The following is a 17,143-nucleotide window of genomic DNA, read 5'->3' as shown; positions in this document are numbered from 1 at the left end:
TACTGGTCCCATGCTTACTATTTGCCCTGCAATTAGTTCTTCTAGATTCTCTTCAGTTGATTTTGTTTTACGATATCTTTAATAAGAATGCTTTTTAATTAGAGATGTTGCTTTGTGGATTTTGGGACCTCTTCAATGGAACTTTATCAAATCGCTCAATTCAAATGCAATTAAGTCGGCACGTGTTTGCTATTTTGATCAATTTTATATGTTGTTTGCCTTATAATATTCATGATATGTAATTTTTCCAATTTTTTTTTTCATGTTGTTTATAAAATTTTGTTTGTCTTTATAAATTAATTAACTTCTAGTGATTGCCAGCTGAACTTATATATATTAGAATTTTTTTTTTTTTTTTTTTTGCAAATAATGACACTTAGTGTTGAAGTGTCAATGCTAGCATTTTTTAACATATCAGTCCATAACTTTGCTATATTAACCTTGTGACAGAACACGGTACCAATTATTCGTAGACAAGTCTACATGGATCCAAATAGTATTTTTAATTTTTAAGTAAAAATTGCAGGTCAAGTTATCCTAATAGGTGGAGCATACACCTAAAATTATTAAGAGAACATATATACTTGTTCAAACAGTTCAATAAAACACACTAACAATATTTCTACGTAGATAACTAAACAAAGCATGCTTAAACTGTTCTATCATCCAGAATTAGAATCGACCGATTCTCAGAACCATGCATCCAACATCAGTGCCCAAGAAATAAAAAGAATAAACAAACAGGTCAGGCTAACATTTGCTTACAATTTTTCTTGAATTATGAGGACCGTTGATATCTTTCATGGGGCAATTTCTTTGTTTCCTTGTAATTAAAATTTTACATGAGTTGCACGCCTTTGAGCCTCACACTTATTTTATTTATTTATTTTAAGAAAAGTGCTACTAGAATTGGTATAATACTAGAAGTCTCTTTCTCTCAGCTCCCTATGTATTTACCTAACAAAATTTTGGTGTCTGTGTAATCTTATGTTGAGCATCAGCGACGTATAATTAATTCAAGAAAATGAACAGCACGTTGGCATCGCTGGCGGTCATAACCATGGTCCATGAACTGTAGTTCAGGGACTCTATGTTAGAACATTAATATAGAAGATCAAACAGGAACATATTCAGTTCAATATTGTCGACGAGAAGCCACCTATCGCTGTCAGCATGTACGTCGATAAATGTTTCTCTATTCCTATGCTTTCTTTGCCCTGCAACTAATTCTCCTAGATTTTCGCTAGTCCGACATAATTGAAACAAGGAACGGATGAAATTAATTCATTGTTATGTGTAATTTTGAAGATATTAATCCATCAAATGGAAACTATAAGGCAGCCATCAAATTATAACTTTTTCTATTAGAACTATGAGCTTAGTACAGTGGCATGAGCCCTCATCTCTATGAGAAACACAGATTCAATTATCGAAGATAACATCTAAAAAATATAATAGTGTACCAGACCTTTTCACAAAAAAAAAAAAAAAAACTTGTATAACTTGATTACATTGAAAGCACAAAATCAACCGTGCATTTTAAACCTACTCTGAATTATCTTTCATACATTTACTGTGCATAACTTGATTACATTGAAAGCACAAAATCTGTCATCCAATTTACCGTGTCGCCACATGTCCCTCTGAAATCTCTCCGGAAACATTGTACATCCTTGAAGGTTTTAATCAGAGTAGCTCTTCTCAGTTTTAACGGTTCTAATTGCGTTGTAATATAAAATTTAATTAGTTCTCATTGCGTTTTAATATAAATTTAGTAAATATCAACTCATATTTTTCTGACAGATACTTTCGTTATGGGTTTACTTATTGGACAATAAAATAAGTATTTATGAGAGATGAAACGGTTTTACACTTCCAGTTAATGATTGTACATTTTAAATGAATGATTTTACAATGTTAACTTTCGGATTCATTATTAAATTGTGAGATAGTAAAGTGCAGAATGCAGGGTATTTTGGTATTATTTTAATTTCTTCATGTCTAACCTGAATAACTTTAATGAGGTGATTGAATTAACAGAAGTTCAGGGACTTAATTGAACCATCCCCAATAATTCAGAAACCATAAACAAACTTTACTCTGTTATATGTGCAATTATGCCTCAATTGTTCCTCAATTGTTCCTCAATTAACCAAATTTAGCCACCGGTTAATTTGTCAGTTCAAAGGAATATAAAACAAAGAAAGAAACAAAATGTATATTTTTTATAATTTTTTTTACTTTATTTTGATACATTTCAAAACTAAGCAAATTTTAGAAAGAATATCAAAATTTCTCGATCGAGGTTTTGTTTCCCTTGCTGTTCCCCGAATTATAAAATCAAAATTCTGCATTAATTTTTTTATACGAACGTAACTGATCTAGTACAAAATAATATATCATTATCTATTTGTTATCTTAACATGAACCAAAAGTATTTAATATTGGCTCCTCTTTGTACCTTTGTTTAACAACATGCTTTTACACTAAAAAAAATGAACTAAGATAATTTGCGTTAGCGCAAAATGCATGGCTATTTTTTAAGATAATTTATCATCCATATAGCTAGACAGTTATTTTTTTGTACGACATCTTCACATCGAAAACACACGTTAAAATAACAACTAACAACAGAAAATAAAGTTGCATACAACTGTCCTAAAAATAATAAAACAATAGAAATTAATTAAAATAATATTTATTAATAAAATTAATTATAAAATTGAAAATCAAGTTGGACCAAGTGTTGCTCTACAAAGTGCTTCTATTGCATCGGCACCATGTAAATCGATGAACAATTTGCTATTAATTACTGGTATTGTTGATCTTAAATATTTCCTCCGATGCAGCTTGATATATTTTTCCGATCTGATTCCACTTGATTTGAGTCTGTTATTTAAATTAACGAGCCAACTTATGAGAGTACAATAACATTTTTTGTTATTTTTTTATATTTAATAAGAATTGAGATAAAATATGTTTTTTGGTTTTCTCATATATCTTAATTGACTCAACATATATATGAACAATATGACACTTTATATAATAACAACGACATCAGAAATTAAATGAAGAAATGATATGGAGTTCATTTCTTAAATAGAATAATGAGTTTTGTACCATCACAAGGATTCCGTTTAATCACACTTTTGCAGCTTTTAACCTAAAACTCATCATGAGTTTCCAACTTCTCAACTAAACAGTAAACAAACGATATAATAAATAAATACCAACTGTTACCTCAAAAAGAAATTATAACCTCATCAAGTAATTCCTTCGGTTAATATTTTTCTGGCCTGCGACTTTTGACTAGACTCCAGAGTACAAATAAAAAAGATGCATGCCTTAGACCATGTACGATTGTTCACTAGATTAGAGCTTAGCACTAGGCCACTAGCAGTCCAATATAGAGTATTAGATTATACTTTTCCTTAAATTAACTAAAGTAAAAAAAGAAAATGGGTTTATTGTTGAATGTGCATGTGGCTCCAGTAGCATTAATATTGTAGCACGTACCCGCAATTGAATAAAAGGAGGAAAAAAAAGAGTACTAATGTAATGGAATATTTATTCGTTTAATTTGTGATTTGATTATAGTGAATGTTGAACTTTATTGATTGGACAAAAGTTAACAAATCTTGTTTGTATATATTGAATCCGCTGATGATGAATTCTATAGTGGCTGGAAGCAATGAAAGCCAAAAGTTGACAATGAAATTCCCATTCTCTTAACGACCGAAGGGGAATTAACCCACAGCTTTTGCTAAGATTGACTTTGGCCAAAGTTTTTGAGTCAGTCAGTCATTTGGGAATTCTTACAAAATGTACTCGAAGCAAGAAACTTCCCCACGATCTGGATTGAAGAATAGGATGGGGTTGAGCCAAGATGTTTTCCAGCAGATGGTATAGGTGGCAAACAAACATTCTTTTGGCACCTCTATGATGACACGGCATTCATTGTAAGGGTTATTGACAAGTCAATTATTTTGTTCAAGATAATTTTGTATTTGTTCAATTCACGGCAGCATGGGGCTTAAAGATAAACTTCACAAAGAGTACTCAATATCGTAACAATCTTTGCAATGGAGATACGGTACCAGAAACTTTTTTATTATTTAATGATGCATCCTTTTTTTAAGGCTGTCCATATGAATATGCCTATATTACCTAATAATTTTAATACATAAATACACGCATGGATATGGATTTGATTCATTTGAACTAATATGAATTTTGGTTTTTGTGTATTCAATCAGGTTCCTTTTTCATGTGAGCATAAATGACGTATACTTCAAGGAAATATATATATGGCACGTTGGTCTTGCAAGTGGGAGCGACTCGGAACTGTAGTTCAGGTACTCCATGCCAGAACATACATCTAGTCATCAAGAAGATATTCTTCTCAAATGTGTCGGCGAGGAGCTGTCTACTGCTGTCTGCGCATATGCCTATATACATTACTCAGATCCTATGCTCCCTGCTATGCAACTACATTTTACAAAATATGAGGCTTAAAGCCGGAAGGTGACAACAACCCAAAGGAATAGGCTTAAACATGTTTAATGTATGTAATTTCAAGTCGGTAGTAGATAATTTAAACAATAACATCGTACCAGTATGAGTATGTAAATCTTTTAAACATGTTTGTTCATTCAAAACAAGGAGCTGCAGAAATTAGAAATATTTTTCGTCTCGCTAATTGCAGTTCTGTGTGGGTCCAACCAAATTCCGTAAAATGAAGTGAAAAGAAACTAGAACTGGATCAAAATAGATCCCATTCTTTTGTGAAAACACTTTTTGCAATCAATGATGACCAAATCAACACGACCAAAGTTAATTCACCAAATAATTAAACACTTCCAAATTAGTGTGCCATATTTGACTATCCTTTTTTCATTTCTGAGACGTGGAGCGTATATATCTGGAGCGGGAAGTATTTTCATAATTCTACCCCCAATCTGCTAATGAACGTTTGTAGATTTTAGGCGTTTTTTAGATCCTTGAACAGATTCTTGCATTGACTCTCCTTATTGGGCCTAGTTAATGCATGATATTCTTAGTGATATCCATAATTTAAAATAGATAGGCAAGGCCTATTGTATCAAATGATATTTTTTTTTCTTAATTATGTCACACGGGCCAATCATGATCACTCTTAAGATTTGGTGGGCCCAATGAACCAGTGCCTTTGGATAAAAATTAATTAATTGCTTATGCATTTCTTATTCTGGATAAAATAAGATAAGGATTCCAATCTGGTGGCTGTGGTTCAAATTAATAGTGACGAATATTATATAGCATGTCCACCAAATGCTTGGCTTGTTTGAAACCAGCATTGTTGGTAAAAAGATTTGAACTTTTTATGGAAGTTTATTTAAGAGCATGAGATTTTTTTTTTCCTTTTTCTTTTTTGGAAGAGAAAGACTTCTATATGGTCTATCTATTCTAAACTGTGAGGGATATATTTATTTTAATTATCACACGGTTGGTAAAAGTGAATCATCAAATGGCACGGATTAGATAACATGTACAGTGGTTTATGTAAAAGCTTGCACCATCTACGGCCAGGGCAATGCCGCTTGGCAGTACAAAAGGATTGCAATGTTGTTTTATTCTATTTTTTAAAGGGTAATCTCATCCTTTATTTTATTTTATTTTTGTGATTTTAAAAAGTTTTGTGTTGATACTTAATAAAGAACAACTTTCTAACTGAAGTCATATATAATGAGTGGGCTGCAGAACTTGACAAAATTTTGCTTTTTCAGAATTTTGCACAAATATTATTTACGGTGTCTTTTAATTCGAGAAAATCATTCGACCAAACTTATTAATATGAATTTTAAGAATCTTAATCGATTGATGAATAATATGTAATTTCTTTCTGAAGTAACAGTTGGCATATTTTTTGTTTACAGTTTAGTTGATAAGTAGTAAACTCATGATTCTGTTTTAGGTTGGAAACTGTAATAGTGTGGTTAAATGAAATCCTTGTGATACAAAGCCTATGCATCGATCCTTCTATATAAGAAATGAATCATATATCATTTCTTTTTGTAATTTGTAATGTTGCTTCTACTTCATGATAGAATGTCAAATCGTTCATGTGCTGAGTTATTTAAGATATTGGAGATAATCAAATAACATTTTATCTGTCAATTCTGGTTAAGGTGAAATAAATAACATTTCCTTCGAGACCATCTGAATGAGAAATGTCAAGAACCCCATTATGATTGATCAGACTTATTGTCCCAACAACCTCTACAATATATGTACGCAAAACTCCTTTATTTATTTAATGAATCTGAAATTTTGTACTAGATGAATACATCAATATGGTTTTCAATTAATGTGAATTTTGATGGTTGTGTAATCAATCAGGTTCCTAGCCGTGTCTTTGCGTGATGATATTTTTGAGATGCAAGAGGTTGTAACCCTTCTCAGTCTTAAAAAATTGCGCCTAATAGATGTAGAGATTGGTGGTGAAAGCTCTAGCAAACTGCTCTCAGGTTGTCCTGTGGTAGAAGATCTGTCCTTAAAAAATTGCACGTTCCAGGAAACCGTATCATTTCTAATACAACATTAAAGTTCTTGTCATTGGAAGGATGTACTAATTTCCGCATTTCTATTTGTGCTTCTAATCTGGTATCTATGGAGTACGCTATCTCAGGCAACATAACAACACTGAAGAACTTGTCATCACTAGATTCTACTCGTGTTAGGTATTAATTATTATTATTTTTACAGCACTACTGCTGACCTTTCTTTCGTTCAACATCTCATCTTAATGATTTTTTCTTTGTTTTTTATAAAAAATTAAAAGAAAAGAAGAAAGAGTTTTTATTCGAAGAGTATTTGTGGCTGATTTTGATATGTGTTCTATATATAGACTGTACTGGATGAAGAATTAACGCTACTAAGGTTCCACAATTTGAAGAGTTTGTCTCTAAACGGTTGGTGCATGTGGCTTGTCATTCGGGTCCAATGGCATGGTTCCTTAAGAATTCACGAAATCTGAAAAAGCTTACAGTATGTCTAAACAGGCAATATTGTATGGTAAAGAACAAGAGGAATCACTGTAATTTAAGGAAAATGGAGGCACCTTGATGCAAGAATCTGAAGAGGCTAGTGATCAAAGTATCGAAAGGATATAAGAGAGCCTATGGATCGAGAATGGCTTTTCTAAAAGCTGCAAAGGAAATAGAGATCGCTCAGATTGTATTATGCAATGGAGTTTGGATCGGGAATAGATTCTTTAATTATTGTTTTTTTTTTTCTTTTTGAAACATTCTTTAATTATTGTTGAGAGAATAAATAGACCACTAAGATTGTTATATGGAATTGACTACGATTGTAACTAACTATAACAACCAAAACCATAAACCTTTACAAATAGTTTATTCTCGGGAATCGACATTTAATTTTTGTCTTAGACCTGTTTTGCTTTTATTTTGTTGACTTTCTAGCTGTATAAATAAATTTCTTTTTATTTTAATGAGTTAATTTGATTTTCACGCTTAATTGTCACTATTAGTTATAATTGGGTTGAGCTGAGCGATGTACCCTAATTTGCTATAAGTAGAACTATAGAATTGGGTTGAGTTGAACCACAGACTTAGCGCAATGGAACAAGATTCATTTATCTACAGAGAGATGCATGTTAAATTAGTTCAACTCTAAAAAAATTAAATAAATATAATTGAGATTTTTCTTTTGTTCCGTTGCACTTTTGTCTGTAATTTGAGATTTTTGAGTCACCAGTATATACAACTATATAATTAATGAAGCATGTGGTTTCACACTTCAATTAGGCATGCACTATAGCTAGAATATCAGGAAAGAGCGGGACCTGCATATATATCACGAAATGTGGTGGAAAAAAAATATACCAAAAGAAGGTTAAGGTTAAGCATCCAATAAGAAACAAAGAAAGAAAAGGAAAATTATACTCGAGCACGTAATCTATTTCCCCAATTCCCCCTTCCAGTTTTAACCACTTTTAGAATACGAAATATTAATTATAAGTTATCGCTGACTCCGTGGCGCCAGTTCTCTTTTCTCTTCAGATGATATTTATTAATCATATTAATGGATGATTTGCAGTTGAATTATGGGAATCGGAATTGAATTGAAAAAAAAAAAAAAAACTAATTTTTGTATATGTTGAAGGTCAATGAGCAGTAGCCTACAAGATCTGGTACTTGTTTAAGTTACCATCTCCGATGTGTACTTAATCTTTTTAGAGCAACAATTTCATTTGTATACCTTTTAGTTGGCCTTATCTTCTGATTTTTTTATATAAAACTTTTACCTTGTCATATTGGGACAGTCATATTTATGCAGCAATTCAACTCTTTTTATCTAACCATTCTACTGGCATCCAAATCCAGCGTAGATATGGAACTCCCATTTAACTATTCATGATACTCTCGTTTAACATATAATTTTCTTATTGGAATATTGAGTCATAATTAATATTATATTTAGGATAAAATTCATTCATTTTACTAAGATTTTGGTGTTACGAAATTATATAGAACTTGAATTTTACAATCACAAGTTTTTGATGTTCACATTCCGAGTAGTGGTAGAACAACCTGCCGAATATGGGAGAGGGGGGTTTCCGATGGGCATCGGACCAAATCCGGTTCGATGGGGGGTTTAAACCGTCAGATCTGCTTTAGGATTCGTGTGTACAATTTCGCGTCTGCTTTAAAATCCGTACACACGAATCCTAAAGCAGATCTGACGGTTTAAACCCCCCATCGAACCGGATTTGGTCCGATGCCCATCGGACACCCCCCTCTCCCGCCGAATATATATTCACAAAATGTTCGTCCTTTGAATGAAAATAATTATATACAGAAACAATAACATAGTAATTACTGCCACATACTACGTATTCATAAATCATAGCCGGTCATACAACATATGCAAGGTCATAATTTAGGTATATATAAAATTGAAATAAATACCCAACATAGTAAATTATTACAAGATATCAAATTTCATTATATTAGAATATTAGTTGGAATCAAAATACATCCTAATTAATGTAATAACCATAAGTTAGAATAAAATTAACCTAAATGGCAGTAGTAACGATCTATATTTAAGCGGTCTCATAGCTTAATATGCGGAAACACCTTAGGTTAATATGCGGTCTAGCATTCACTCTTGAGTACCTGTTTTTTAACGGATAGAACTTACAAATTACTCCGTTAATATTCGTGCGGAAGCGCATCTTGCGAGCATAGCAGTATCACTGGTTCTGCAAGGAATCACAAGCCGAAGCCGAAAACCCTGCGTTTTTCACGACCTAAGACCTTCAAGTATTAACATAGTGCTTCTTGGTGCTCTCTTTCTTTTCTCTCTATTTTTGGTAGTCACTATTCATACGTTTTTCTACTGACTTATTAAGAGAGAGAGATATGGATGGTTTATATAAAACCAATGCACCTATTCATAAAGGGTTTGCACCTTTTCATAAAGGGTTGGCATCTATTCATAACGGGTCAGATTTTAGATTTGGATTTCCCATAACAGGCGTACCATTTAATAAATCCAACATCTCCCACTCGCACAAAATGGGATACCCGCTATAAACTAAGAGAACGTAATCTCTAATCTCTGTTAAAATTCATACAAGGAAATAAGTCGTGACCAGCATATCTTAATTTGAGAGTCTATGTTGTTATCCAACTGTTAGGTATGTATAACAACATCTAAGTAGAGTAAATATGCAGTACCCCAGATCATCAAGTTACATTTTTTAAGTATTACAAGATCTCTTTTATTTATTGATACAACCATACTTATATATTCACAATTATGTTACATAAACATAATTGGTGCACCAGTGAATATAACCTAATGTAACACTCAAATGATCTTTTTCTTTTATCTAGAATCTCTTCATTCCAAATCAATTGTTATTCAGATATGTTCCATTAGATCGAATCATACATGATCATTGGCAACATTTCAAAATAACTAATTGAAAAGAAACTTCAAGTATTTAGTAAAAAATCGAAGAGTACTATGAGATCATTTTTGATCTCGCGGGTCTCACACAACAAAGAATAAGAGATCATATCTTCTGTTACCCTGTTGGTCAATTGCACATATGGTATGAAACATATGTTACGGTATTATTCTCCATTTCTTATGGAGCGTATGTCTAATTTAAATCCAATACCGTACAAGTGATAGTTCAGATATACATAATATCTAACTTGAGTCCACAACTCTAATTATCATATAAATTCAATAACATGACTCCCACTTGGCATAAGACAGTTAAGGTGAATAGTGAGTATTTCACCTTCGGTCATAATAGTATATTCATATGACCTCATCTTGATTCTCTATCAAGGCGATATATATTTTAAGCACTTGCTCTCACATTTTGTATCATGTCTAGCTTAAAATCAATCTCATTTCTATGTCCTACTAAGACATAGAAGCGATTGCCTGTGTGAGAAGGCCAATCAACTGTCTGACATACCTTTCATTTTATATCTCATGTGTTATGCTAAAATCACAACAACTGTTATGATATGACTTAATATAAATTATTTAATATCTAGCATAACACTTCTAGTTTTACAACAACTGTGAAATAATTTAATAATAATAATACTTATAGATTAAAATCGAAAGATCACTAAGTTTCACAATCATCTTTTAATTCTATAAATTTTATTACAATTAATTATTTCACTGTGCCAAACTCCCACTAAAATTATACATTTAATATATAATTTTAACAAAAACAAATTGTAAAACAGATTTTCCAAAAAAATCCGTACAAAAAAAAATTCCAGTGGCGCTTATTTCATATATAACATCAGTTATCTAAACCGAACCAAAAAAAAATATTTTATTAATTTAAAAAAATATATCACTATTAACTTCCAAAGAAAATCATTAAAAAAATTTGGATTGAAGAGCCATTGTTTTGTAAATGTATATATAATATATAGAATCAACATAATGACATGAAATATATTGTAGTGTAGTGGTAAGTCTTTAGTCTCTCATGGTATAGGTCATGGGTTCAAGCCTCAGTGCCAACAAAATAATGCATTTTTCGCGGTTCACCATTCCGAAATGGACCAAGTCTATTTAGTATAAACCGGTGCATACAATATCTCCATTTTTCACAGTAATGGACCCATCCATTAGCGCTGGTTGAATTAAAATTGGATTTCATACAATCTGGAAGTATAAAAATGATCCACACCATTCATTAACCGTCCAATCCGAAACAAATGGTTCATTGGACGGTTATAATTTATTTGGATCAAACAATTGTCCAACCTAGTTGTACAAGATCCAAAAATCCAATTTAATGCCTTCTAAAGATATGCACTGTTTTGCATCTCTATTTTTGCAACGCATCTCCAAACGATGCAGATCAAAAAATCTCCAAAACAGTGAATATATTAAATACGTTTTTATAAAATAAAATTCGTATTTAGATTTACCAAATATACCAAAAAATATTTGTAAATCAAATCTTAATATAAACAGATTTACCTAAAATAATTCTAATGTTTTCGAAAAAGTTATGAAACAGATTTACATAGAATAAACAATTCTAATATTTTCGAAAAAGCAAAAATTAGAATACGTAATATATGTTTTTCAAAAACAAAAAATTATTAAATTTATGCTAAACTTGAAAATTTATAAACAAAATAATTGTGATTAAAACCAGAATACATGCCATCAACTGGGCTCTGATACCAATGTTAATTAACGGATAGAACTTACAAATTACTCCGTTAATATTCGTGCGGAAGCGGATCTTGCGAGCATAGCAGTATGACTGGTTCTGCAAGGAATCACAAGCCGAAGCCGAAAGCCCTGCGTTTTTCACGACCTAAGACCTTCAAGTATTAACAGAGTGCTTCTTGGTTCTCTCTTTCTTTTCTCTCTATTTTTGGCAGTCACTATTAATACGTTTTTCTACTGACTTATTAAGAGAGAGAGATATGGATGGTTTATATAAAACCAATGCACCTATTCATAAAGGGTTTGCACTTTTTCATAAAGAGTTGGCATCTATTCATAACGGGTCGGATTTTAGATTTGAGTTTCCCATAACGGGCGTACCATTTAATAAATCCAACAGTACCTAAAACCAACATGAGTGAAAACAAGAAAGGAAAATTTGTAATACAAAAATAACTTTGCAAAAACAAAAAGCAAAATAAATAAAACTAACTTACTTGGCTATTAATGTTGGGTTTCGAGGAACGGTTCAAACCCATTTAATTAGCTTAAGCTGCGGAAAGAGTAAAACAAAAATTTTTACATCTAACTTAAGCTACGGATTAAATGAATCAAGAAGATTCGTTTAATCCTATTCACAGATCTACTCCATAATTGATTTCCTAAAGCATTAAATCTATTTACAAATTAAATAGATTAATATAACAATTTATACCTTGATTCCAAATCTCAGTTGGAATGCAGACCGAGCGAGTAGAGCCTCACCAGGGATGGAATCGACTCGCAGTATCACACGTGTGATACCTCTATTGGTTATCCACCAGGACTAACCGAAGAGCGATTTATTTCTTCTGCCAGAAATACCGTAAACCGCGGAATTCTGCAGAAACACTATTCACCGAAAAAGGGACAATTTAAATATATTTAAGAATGCAAGTTATTCCGTTTTACTAATAAAGCAAAACATGAAATACCGCAGAATCTAAAAATATATTTTTCCGAATCTCGTAATAACCGAAATCAGGGAAGAGAGGAAAAACCGATTAACGAAGTAATCAGATTAACATGTGAATTAGCAAATTTTCTCTCTAACCTCACCCCTCTATTTATAGTGTTTTGAGGAGGTTCGCAAAAGACCAAAATACCCCTCAAAACAAATCTATTTACCAAAAGCCCTTGACACCTCATCCTTTAATATGTGAAAAGACCAAAATACCCCTTCCACACCCTTCCACACTCTTCTCCATGTTTCTACACCCCTAAGGTGTCATGCAAGGTGGCATAGGTGTGAAATGACCATTTTGCCCTTGGCCCATTAAGGCATGAATAGTAAAAGGCTTTGATTTTGGGCTTTGACTTTGGGCCTTTAATTTTAATTAAGGCTTTGATTATTTTGGGCTTTTAAACCCATAATTCAAATCCATAATTAACAATTAAAATTCCAAATCATATATATATAATTGTCATGTACAATTATATTTCTTTTCGGTTATTGTTCGGTAACTTTTATACAACGTAACGTGTACGTTTATAAATTAACCGTTGTTTCTGCTTGTCATTCTAAATGACATTTATAATTTAATTATATCACGTATAATTAATTATAACCATCTTAATATTAATTATAATCAATTTATAATTAATCAGTAAGATTCTCCGAGTAGCTCCTATATGGTGTGACCCAATAGGATCTGTGTTATGTTGGTAAACAGAGTTAAAACTGTTTTAACTTCTGTTAGTCATGGGTGGCATCTGGCAACACATCATGAACATCCAATTACACAGATGATGCTGTACTGTACAATATCACGATCCAGCAAACAATTTACTTGTGTCAGTTCTTCTGCCTCATAGCTATCAGATCAGTTTCAAGGTAGCTGTGTGTCATCCTTGGTAACTGTATCTTTTCTTGATCTTGAGTAGATTATCAAATATAATTACTCTTGTAATTATACCGCATGCAGATAATCTAACTCTATCAAGGGGCCCAGTGATGCTATAGCTCGTATAGAGATACGAGGGACAAGTAGTATTCTTGGTAGACTATCACTTCCTCAGCTAAGTTATACATATGGGAATGCTATCGTTATGGCTGCTTTTTACGGACAGCGTTAGATAACACTCACTCATATATATTTCTTAGTGGGAACGATAAATACCTCATACTGTAGAACTTTGACACTGAATGAAAACATAAATGACACGAACACAATTCTATTTAATGTTTCATTCGGGGTCTGTCAAATACCATGTTCCTAGAACATGTATCTATGTGATTAAAATGACATCTCGTGTCAGGTGGTTTGTAAAACTTAACCATCTTTTAATCCACATACTAACCTTATAGCGGTAATTAGTGTTCCTGCTAATTACCTTGGTCAGTGACCTTTTAAGAGTATATATTATCTATATTATGGAGTTTCACAATTTCAGTCATGAACTCGAAATGATCCACAAATGCAATAATACTCAAGGCAACAAAATGATATATAAATAAACATTCAATTCATGAACAAAGCTTTATGATTAATTTATCGTATTATTGACTTCTAGATTATTACAAACTAACACTTAATGCATAATTGATATCGAAGAGCTACACCAGACTTGGCACAAACCAAGTCCCCACTGAATCAAAAGGGCAAGATAGCACCTCAGTTGTACAATTTCCTATGTTGTATCTACAAAGATATTTCCAGTCTTTCAGGAAGTAAATGCAATTCCCTTTAAATCCAACAAAATTACTTGCACATAAAGATAACCCGCGACCATATTGCAGAAAAAACATTTGATCACCGATATCAGTGATTTTCACCCAAGAAGGTTTCACTTCTCCATCACCGAAATAAAGGTAGTGTATATCAAAGTGGCACTGCTCACCCTTAAAATATTGGAACAACCTCAGGATCTTTCCTCCTGACCCGACGACCATAAATGTGTAACCTTTTAGAAGAGGGTTTGTGTCCTTTGGTGATGCAACTCAATAACATCCGTGATGCCACTTTCTCCATCGTTGATGAAGTGTTGTCCCATATAAAATGCCTTACCACTGTAGTTGTTGCCAATCCTTTCTACATTAACCCAATTGTTAGCCTTAGTTCGCCAAAAAGCCATCATACTGTGTCGGTTATTCAATCTCGACATAACCACAATATTGCCACCTTCAATTGGATCTAGACCAATATAGTCTAGGCGCCAACGACCGAGTACACCAGTAGAAGGGACATGGATATGATCATTTGTAAGAGGATTAAGGAGATACATCCTAGAATAACCTGAGTGACAGGCAAGTAAGTAGCGGTATGCAGGGCCAATGAGTAGGGATGGCAATGGGCCGAGCCCACGGGTATTTTACTAAGCCCATGCCCGGCCTGCCCGTTAAAAACGATGGCCCGCCTGCCCGGCCCAATCTGATGGGCTTGAAAATCTATGCCCGGCCCGCCCATGGGCCTTTCCCCCAAGCCCATGCGTGCCTGTCCTTGCCTGTTCTAGCCCATGGGCCTACCTGGCCCGCCCATACCCGCTGGCCCATCCATATTCAACCACATCAAATGAACTGTACAAGAAACAAAACAATTCATAATGTGCTTTTTATAATGGAAAAAAAATGATTCATAGTTTAATAACAAACAACAATGTGATTTTGCTACTGGAGCAAGAAAATAATTTATAGTCTAATAGCAAATAAAGGCGGCTAGTCTGCTTATTTTTTTTAATGTAAAGGCCCATGGGCTGCCTGTGGGCTTCGACATAAGCCCAGGCCCGGCCCGGCTCTAGGTCCGCCCTTATCTGGCCCATCACAGTGTCGGGCCGACCGGGTAAAGGGCAGGCTGGGCGGGTAAGACCGGGCCGCCGGGTCAGTTGGGCTTTTTTGCCATCCCTACCAATGAGCATGGCATCACGGGAACCTGGACAGGTGATAGTATGAACTTTACCAGACGAGAGACAGTAGAAGCCTGTAATGGCATTATCTTCGCGGTCTTGACGAAACTCCAGAAGCCAGGGAAGTTGTGGGGGAGGATCGTTGACTAGAGCTGATAACTGCCAACTCTTGCACACAGCACGAAAGCGTATGAAATCAGAGATATCAGGTAGCTTTTTGGAGAAGAGATGGAGAATGTCTTGTGGAAGTTCAGGCCAGTTTCTTTCACCATTGGTAGAACTTTTAGTCTTTTGCTTGGGCATCTGAATTTTGGAAGAAGGAAACAATTGTAGTTAGTACTAAAAGGGGTTTTTCAATTTGGTTTTTTAGGGTTTCAGGCTGGGGTCACAATGCATACAAGATAGGGCTGCTAATGGGTAGGCTTTAGCTCCTAGCCTTGTCCAGTCCAATAGAATTGAAAAGTAAACACCTCAAACTCAGTTTCGGCCCAATCCACTCTAGTAGACCACCACATTAGGCTCACTCTAGCCTAAATTAACGGTCGAATAACAATGCAAAAAATGTGATTAACAATGTTTATGCAACTAGACCACCACATTAGTACATAAATATCAAACAACCCACGTACCTTCAGTATATATAAAGGACGGATAAAGACGGAACTGTTTTTTTTATGACTAATAAGTTAGAACATAAGAAAAATGCACTCTCTCATATGGTAGTATCAATTTTTACCGGATGTTCTTCTTTTCTATATAATATATAAGAGGGCTTTTATTTCAGATGAGGATAAATTTTGGGAATATGAAATAAAAATTATGGTAAAAAAACCAATAATCGTATCTACTTCAACTAGAATGAAGTTGACATTGTCAACTCTACAATTTTACAGTTTTTTGTGTTTACTCAAAAGCCGGACAGTAGAAATTAGGGACTGAATTATAAGATAGTAACAAATAACATTAAAATTTATCCTTTTAGATATCGAAATTAGCAAAGATGAGGCATTGCTGCTCCGGATGAGTCAAACCAAGAATCAGGTCAAAATGTTTATTACTAAACTAAACTAAATTTTAGGTGGATATCATAATGGGCTTGTATGTACCAGAGAGAGAGAGAGGAGACTAGCCTTGACTTAGGGAGAGGGACCTGCCTTGTTGAAGTTTTCAGACGTGGGAGAAGGAGGCACTGCGGCCGTGCAAGAGAATGAGAGAGAAATGAGAAGGGGATAAGGGAGTCGGGACAACCCTGATTTCGCACCATCTATGCTTCCAGAAATATGAATTAATATTCTATGTTAGAGAGTATATAAAAATAAAATTAGATAATCAGCAAATTATTTTCGTATTTTTCAATCTAAATATTACTAGGTTCCAAAACTTTTTAATTTAAATTTAGATTCTTTATTACTCGGTGCTTTTTTGTATACTAAAAAGTTGTCTATGATCACATATCAAATCCAATCTGCATGCGGAAATAATATTTGATCCGGTTGCTTGTAGCCAACTTTTCATAAGTAGATTA

Source organism: Carex rostrata, chromosome 13, assembly GCF_964058835.1.
Source record: "Carex rostrata chromosome 13, lpCarRost1.2, whole genome shotgun sequence".
Taxonomy (NCBI): Eukaryota; Viridiplantae; Streptophyta; class Magnoliopsida; order Poales; family Cyperaceae; genus Carex; species Carex rostrata.
Note: the sequence above shows the minus strand (reverse complement) of the source record.